This window comes from Dysidea avara, chromosome 3 (genome assembly GCF_963678975.1).
Source record: "Dysidea avara chromosome 3, odDysAvar1.4, whole genome shotgun sequence".
Taxonomy (NCBI): domain Eukaryota; kingdom Metazoa; phylum Porifera; class Demospongiae; order Dictyoceratida; family Dysideidae; genus Dysidea; species Dysidea avara.
Window position 1 is genome coordinate 46,122,740 of NC_089274.1, and position 8,679 is coordinate 46,131,418.

Consider the following 8,679-nt stretch of genomic DNA (forward strand, 5'->3'; position numbering starts at 1 on the left):
TGGCCATTTAGGTATCAAGAAGACCTATTGTAAAGTGTTGAATCATTACTATTGGCCTGGAGCTCACAGAGATGTGAAGAGCTTCATTCGTTCATGCCATATTTGCCAGATGGTGGGAAAGCCCAATCAGAAGCCACCTGTGGCTCCTCTGAAGCCCATTCCAGTGTTAGGTGAGCCATTTTCGCATGTTATTATTGATTGTGTGGGGCCACTTCCCAAATGTAAGAGTGGAAACCAGTATATCCTAACCATAATGTGTGCGGCTACCCGTTTTCCGGAGGCCATTCCGCTCCGAAGTATCCGGACACCACAGATAGTGAAGGCTTTGATCAAATTTTTTACTCTGGTGGGGCTTCCTCAGTCAGTTCAGTCCGACCAGGGTTCAAATTTCATGTCTGGGATATTTCAAGAGGTCATGTTTCAACTGGGTATCAAGCAAGTGAAGTCAACTGCATACCACCCCCAGTCACAGGGTGCATTGGAGAGATTCCATCAGACATTAAAGAACATGTTGAGGGCTTACTGCCTACAGGAGAAGAGAGAGTGGGACGAAGGCATTCCACTCCTACTGTTTGCTGTATGTGAGTCTGTACAGGAGTCGTTGGGATTCAGCCCTTTTGAGTTAGTGTTTGGTCATACCCCACGTGGCCCATTGAAACTCCTCAAGGAGATGTGGTTAGCTGAAGACTCGTCAGATGATCTTCTCACACATGTATCAGATGTACGGGAAAGACTAACGAGGGCTAATGACCTGGCACGGCAGAAACTTAAGGAGAGTCAGTGTAAGATGAAGACATGGTTCGACAGAAAGGCTAGAACACGGACATTTCGTCCTGGAGACCAGGTATTACTGTTGTTCCCCATTCATGGTAGCCCCCTCCAAGCCCGGTACTGTGGACCTTATACAGTGGAGAAGAGGACAAGTGAAGTTGATTATGTAATTAGCACCCCAGACAGACGGAAGCTGAAGCGACTTTGCCATATCAACATGTTAAAACCTTACCATGGTAAGGATGGTCCCACTTCTTGCAGAACTGTAACTAATATAGCCACTGTAAGTAGTCACCCTCCTAATAATGGAATTGATCCTAGTCCTGTGGAGAAGGGTATGAAGCTGCACAACTCAGACATCCTTGCCAAGATAAGTGACAAGTTGAATCATCTCCCAGAGAACGAGAGTGCTGTAATCAAGCAGCTTGTTGAGGAATTCTCTGATCTATTTCCTGATGTTCCAGGGAGGACAACGGCTATCTGTCATGATGTAGATGTTGGTGATACTCGCCCTATCAAGCAGCACCCTTACCGAGTGAACCCTGCTAAGTTGACTGCTTTAAGACACGAAGTGGAATACATGTTACGTAATGGCATCATTGAGGAGAGTCAGAGCCAGTGGAGCTCCCCCTGTGTCCTGGTTCCCAAACCAGATGGTACATTTAGATTTTGTACTGATTTTAGACGAGTCAATGCTGTGACCAGATCTGATTCTTTCCCGATACCTAGAGTAGACGATTGTATCGACCAAATCGGACATTCTCAGTACATTAGCAAATTTGATTTGTTAAAAGGCTACTGGCAAGTGCCATTAACTGAGCAGGCAAAGGAAGTATCAGCATTTGTGACACCAGATGGGCTATACCAATATACTGTAATGCCCTTTGGGGTGAAAAACGCCCCAGCTACTTACCAGAGGATGATAAATAAGGTGACTTCAGGTCTGAAAGGTTGTGGTGCGTACATAGATGATCTAGTAATATACAGTGACAATTGGGAACAGCACCTTGTTCAGCTCCGTGATCTTTTGTTCAGACTACGTGATGCAAAGTTGACGGTAAACCTAGTGAAAAATGAATTCTGTCATGCTCATGTAGTGTTCCTAGGCTATGTAGTTGGTCAAGGTGAGGTCGCTCCAGTGACAGCTAAGGTTGAAGCCATTCAGAGGTACCCAGTACCTAAAGATAAACGTGACCTCATGAGATTCCTGGGAATGGCAGGGTACTATCGGAAATTTTGTCACAACTTTGCCACAATTGCCTCTCCACTTACTGCACTTCTTCAGAAGAAACAGAAATTTGTCTGGACATCAGCTTGTCAAAGTGCATTTGAACGAATTAAGTCAGTGTTGTTATTGGCACCAGTACTTGTTGCACCCAATTTCAGTGCACCATTTAAGTTGTTTGTGGATGCCTGTGACATTGGAGTGGGCGGTGTCCTTCTACAAGAGGACCTACAAGGGATCGATCACCCTGTCTGTTACTTTTCCAAAAAGTTTGATGCTCACCAATGTAACTATTCTACATGTGAGAAAGAGACTTTGGCTTTACTGCTTTCTCTTCAGCATTTTGACATTTATCTACGTCCCACAGTTGCTCCAGTCCAAGTTTTCACGGATCACAATCCATTAGTGTTCATCAATAAGATGAGGAACAGCAATCAGAGATTGCTTCGGTGGAGCTTAACTCTTCAAGAATATGACTTGGAAATATGTCATGTAAAAGGACGTGATAATGTGCTGGCAGATGCTCTGTCTAGAGCTATGTGAGGTTTGAACGATTGTTTTTTTTTCTCTCTTCCCTTAGTTGATTTTACTTTTTGGCATATTGTTGTTATGGATTATGTCATTTTGGAACTGTATGCATACTTGTTTTTTTTTTTTGTTTTGTTGCTTATATACACCCATGTACTTGTGTCATGTTGTACTTACCACCCACCTCGCTTTTGTAGTGTACCTTCTCTTTGTAGGGGGGATTTTGTGGGGGGGTGTGTGTTATGATGGTGTATATATTGCGCATGCGTAGAGGCTTGAAGTAATAAGAGTTTGTGTTGGTTCGTGTGCTGGACCTTGATCCGTTGTCTTGCCATCAATCCTGTCTTGTAACATGATAGACTACTTGAACAATGTTGAGAGTGAATATCATGGCATACGAAGAACCCTACGAACTGCTGCAACGAAAAATCACGTGATTTTAAGACATTTGTATCATTTTCTACCAGTAGAAAGTGACAAACTTGGCTGCCACGCCGGTGCTATTTAAGTTACACTTGGCCTAACACATGGCAATAGTTAGGTAGTTGATTGGAGGATATCGAATTTTTGCGTTGCGGACCCTAGCTTAGAGCAATGAGCTGACCGGAAAATCGGTGTATAGTTGGAATAATCTTCATAGAAAGTCCTTGCAGTAATATAGAAGAATTGGATTGCAAACCACTGAGTTATGATTCGAAAGTGAACTCCGTGTAGCAAATTCGAGATCGAGATACTCTAATAGAACAGTCACCCTAATAGAGCATTCAGCTAATTTATTTTACTTCATTATAGAATTCGCAAGTTATTCTGTAGGGAGTTTAGCTGCAAACAGTTAATCTTACAGACAGTTCAGCAAGAAGCAAGTCACTCTGTGGAGAGTTAAACTACAAATATATCACTGTAGAGATTCAGAACATTACAAGTCACACTAAAGAGAGTTCAGCTATAAACAAGTCATGCACTCTGTAGAGAGTTCACCCACAATTAAGTCACTCTCTAGAGAATTCAGCTACACACAAGTCACTGTGGAGAGAGTTGAGCTACAAACAAATTACCCTGTAGAGAGATCAGCTACAAACAAAACACTTTACAGAGAGTTCAGCTACAAACAAATCAACCTTTAGAGTGATGAGCAACAAACAATTCAACTTGTAGAGAGATAAACTACAAACAAATCAACCTGCAGAGAGATCATCTACAAACAAATCAGCTTGTAGAGAGATCAGTTACACTCAAATCAACCTGTAGAGAGATAAGCTAGAAACAAATCACCCTGTAGAGAGTTTAGCTACAAACAAACAAACAAATCACCTTATAGAGAGTTCAGCTACAAATAATCATCCTGTAGAGACATCAGCTAGAAACTAGACACAATGTAAGAAGTTTAACTACAAGCAAATCACTTTCTAGAGCGATCAGCTAGAAACAAATCACCCTGAAGAGAGGTCAGCTACAAACAAATCATCCTGTAGAGAAATCAGCTACAAACAAATCACCCTGAAGAGAGATCAGCTACAAACAAATCACCCTAAAGAGAGGTCAGCTACAAACAAATCAACCTGTAGAGAGTTCAGCTACAAAAAATCAGAGATCAGCTAGAAACTAGTCACAATGTAAGGAGTTCAGCTACAAACAAATCACCTTATAGAGAGTTCAGCTACAAACAAATTACCCTGTAGAGAGATTGGCTACAAACAAATCACCCTGTAGAGAGTTCAGCTACAAACAAATCAACCTGCAGAGAAATTAGCTACAAACAAATCACCTTATAGAGAGTTCAGCTACAAACAAATCACCCTGTAGAAAGATCAGCTAGAAGAATTCGCCTTGTAGAGATTTCAGCTGCAAAGAAACCACCATGTAGAGAGTTCAGCTGCAAATAAGTCACCCTGTAGAAAATTCAGCTACAAACAAATCGCCCTGTAGAAAGATCAGCTAGAAGAAGTTACCTTGTAGAGAGTTCAGCTACAAACAAATCACCTTATAGAGAGTTCAGCTACAAACAAATCACCCTGTAGAAAGATCAGCTAGAAGAAGTTACCTTGTAGAGAGTTCAGCTACAAAGAAATCATTCTGTAAAGAGCTCAGCTGCAAACAAATCACCTGTACAGAATTCAGCTACAAACAAATCACCCTGTAGAGAGATCAGCTAGAAGAAGAGTCACCTTGTAGATAGATCTGCTGCAAACAATTCACCTTATAGAGAGATCAGCTAGAAGAAGTCACCTTGTAGAGTGTTACGTAACAAAGAAACCACCATGCAGAGAGTTCTGTAATAAATATATGTATTATATATATAATTTGTACATTTACTGATAAATTCAGAAATATTTAAAGTATTTTACATCTGCTTCATTTTTTCTTCTTCCTGTGGTAAAGAAAAAAGATAGGTTAAAAAAGGCCCAAAGCCGGCTATAGGCAGGTTTTGGGTATACAAATACAAAAAGAAGTGAAATCTAATCCAAAACAGCCAAGCTGTAAAAAAAGTGTGCGGCCCTCAAAAAGGCTATGGTGAAAAAAGATGTGAAATCCAAGGTGGCGGCCAAGAAATGGCTGTGATGGTAGGTTAATGGTAAAAATTTTAATAACGACAATTCAGGTGAATTTGATGCCACTTGGTCTTGGCACAAAATTCACCTGAATTGTCGTTATTAAAATTTTTACCATTAATCTACCATCACAGCCATTTTTTTGGGGGCCACCTTGGATTTCACATCTTTTTTCACCATAGCCTTTTTGAGGCCGCACACTTTTTTTACAGCTTGGCTGTTTTGGATTAGATATTATTAAACACTAAAATACATTAAAGTACGAGTACCGCATTGTAGAGCCATAACAAGAACAAGTTCCACTTGACTAACAATGATCACGTGGCCTATTTAGGGGAAATCTCTTGGAAAGTCCCTGTAACACCTCAAGTGAATACACTTGATATGCGGTTTACATTAATTATTGATGGCAGTCCATGTCTTGAGAGGACTGAATACTACTAAATATTTGTTATATTGTAACTGGATTTCAATGGAGCGGCGAAGCGTACTTAACTGATTTGAAACTAAGACACGTAGAGTCTACACCGCTTGAAGAACAACGTCGAGTGGATATTAAAGAGTCACCAGCGAGAATACTGATGTCCTCAGCTCTTCGTGGAGGTTCAGTAATGAAAAGAGGAGTGAGGTTCAGTAACGAAACGAGGAGTGGAGGTTCAGTAACAAAAGGAGGAGTGAATAAAAATGAGGCTGGTGTACATCTATTCACACTGATTAACCGCGTGTATGTAGACTGTCAGACATCTGCACTGAGTTCACTGAGACCAAGCTGAAAACTTCTGTGATGGTACCAAGTTGAGTAGCAGTAAGTACCAATATTTTCCCGCTTGAAATTATATCTCATGGATGGATTGTCAACAAGGCGTACTCGTACAGACCAAACAGCTTTCAGTGTTGTCACTGTAGTGCCAATTTAGAAGTCCCGGAACTAGGTGGAAGAAGTAAGGTAATCTACATGATGCTTGTACAAAAAATACTCTTTCACATTGCATACTGGTCTTTATGTACAGTGAAACCTGTCTAATCAGGACACTGTGTAGTAAGATCACTGCTGGGCCAACTTGTGAATCCTCAAACGTATTATCTCAAGGGTGTAATGAATTTTCAGGTCCTCAAATTTTGTATTACCTCAAGATGTGATGAATTCCCCAAATCTGTCATTTACGTAAAAAGTGACAGATTTTTAGCTGTATTGTATTTAATGCCCACCTGTCAATTTTACAGGTACAGGGTACTTGGTCATAGCATGCGGTTCTCTACTAGCAGTGCTACATACATAACTTGGCTAGAGCTGCTCTAAACTTGGCAACTAAGATCAAGGTACGGGGGGTAAGTAGACAAAGGAATGTTATAATGTTATGTAGTTCTCAATTGTCAAGTATGCGTGGACTGTAGTAACATCAAGGACGTTGTGGATCTTCAGGTCAGCAGTGCTACATACATAACCTGCTCTAAACTTGGCAACTAAGATCAAGGTTAGGAGGGTAAGTAGACAAAGGAATTTTATAATGTTGTGTGTTCTTTAGTTCTCAATTGTCAAGTGTACGTGGACTGTACACCAAGTGTGTGTGTGGACTGCAAGGACGTTGTGGATCTTCAGGTCAGTCTGTGTGTATACTAAGAAATTTTTGTATTACCTCAAGGGTGTGATGAATTTTCCGATCCCCAAATCTGTCATTTGTGTAAAAAGTGACAGATTTTTAGCTGTGTTGTATTTAATGCCCTGTCAATTTTACAGGTACAGGGTACTTGGTCATAGCATGCGGTTCTCTCACTAGCAGTGGTACATATGTAAAGATCAAGGTTCGGGGGAGTAATTTATATAGACAGAGGAATTATATAATGTTATGTGTGTTCTTTAGTTCTCAATTGTCAAGCGTACGTGGACGATGAGGCCTGATAAGATCTTGGCATTATATCTCAGTTGATTACAATCTTCTGAATTTCCAGGATGAGGCGTACAGTTGCAATGGGACTAACTACAGTGGAACCTGTCTTAGCGGCCACCTGTACAGAAAGGCCACCTCTTTAAAAAGACCAGCTTTAAATTCCCTTAGTGAGAAGTTTATACACTAATTTACCTGTCTAAAGCAGCCACCTGCCTATTAAGGCCAAGAAATCTTGGCCCAAAGGTGACCGGCTTAGACATGCAGTTTCCACTGTATCCCATTTTATTGTCAGAATTTTATTGTTAATGTCACAAACAATTAAGGTGATATATTTTGTTATGTAACATGTGTATTAATTAAATGACATGCATGACAAAAGCCACAATGGGAGTGACTACTTGCTGTTAGGGTGGGTAATGCGATGTAACAAGCTGGTTTGAGCACCACCAGAACACACAATACACCATGTGTGGTGTGGCAACAAGAATTATGCTTGAAACACCTTCTCTAGTGACACTACGTTCTTGACGCTTTCACACTTGTTTATAAGACATCTGCCAATTATCAACGCATGTATGAGGCGTCGCACTAAATGGAGTTTAAAAGATTTCTGCTTAAAACACCTTCCCTAGGGAACTTATGGTTCTACACGCTTTTACAACTTGTTTATCAGATATTAGGGCTTGTGTCCACATCGTGTCTTTAAAAGTTATTGTAGGGATTAGAGGTTTGATCAAAGAAAATACGTGTATGAACAAACCAGGATTAGATAATGTCAGTGCTAGATGGACTGTACAAGCATGGGTAAGTTGACTGGTATAAGGTGACGCTAGGTGTAACACAAGGTTGAGAAATAAAGTGAAATATGTCTAAATACGCATTTAATACCGGTCGCAAGAAAACTACTACTACTACTACTACTACGAAAAAACTTTTTTATTACGTAACGCAATACAAACCTATTGAGAGATGTTGCATAATTCAGGGCTAATATTGCAAAACCGTCCCTACACGTAAATAACTCACAGTAGTGGCCGCACGTCTTTTAATTGGGCGTGCGCTTTGTAGTTTCTTGGCCGCACGCCTCACTACCATGAGTCTTGATACCCAATAGCAACATTTTAATCATCTGAGGCTCTGGAATTTATCATGTGGTTATTAAGTGTGTACCTAAAATCAACCAGGAAAATCCACAGTGATTCCCAATTACCCAGACCCCAATACCATCATATTATGATGTCATATTGGTGGACTGTTAGAAATGTATATAGATGATTACAGCTACATATATTGTGTACTAGAGGTGTGCAATACATTGAAAACTTCAACTATCATGATAATGCAGTAATTAATGTGATTGGCACTTAACCTAATAAATTTATTATCTATTGATATAAACCTCATTTACATCCCAGTGCGTGGGAGTATCAAAGCACCGCACTGGGTTATAACTACCACACAGCTAGACAGAGCGGCACTGCTACTGTACGATATATTAGTTATCACCCAGTGATAACTAACTTATCACCCTGTTGCGGAGCCACTCAGTCTCTTTCGTGACATCATAATAACCGCGAATGACATTGTTTACCAATGGAACAAAGAGCCAAATAAGGAACTATTGATACAAAACACACCAATACAGCACTTAAAACTAGCTAAATCTTACAAGAAAACTGTTAATCCTTTACACAATAACACTACAAGTTACCAATAC

The 8,679-nt window shown here is 40.3% G+C and overlaps 1 long non-coding RNA gene across 1 annotated transcript; it reads left to right on the forward strand.

Moving 5' to 3' along the window:
* The first annotated feature begins 5,838 nt into the window (after positions 1–5,838).
* On the forward strand, positions 5,839–7,505 carry LOC136251309 (uncharacterized). The gene is made up of 4 exons (XR_010699001.1): positions 5,839–6,548; positions 6,600–6,673; positions 6,812–6,876; positions 6,936–7,505. It is a non-coding gene; the product is annotated as an uncharacterized lncRNA (long non-coding RNA).
* The last annotated feature ends 1,174 nt before the right edge of the window (positions 7,506–8,679 follow it).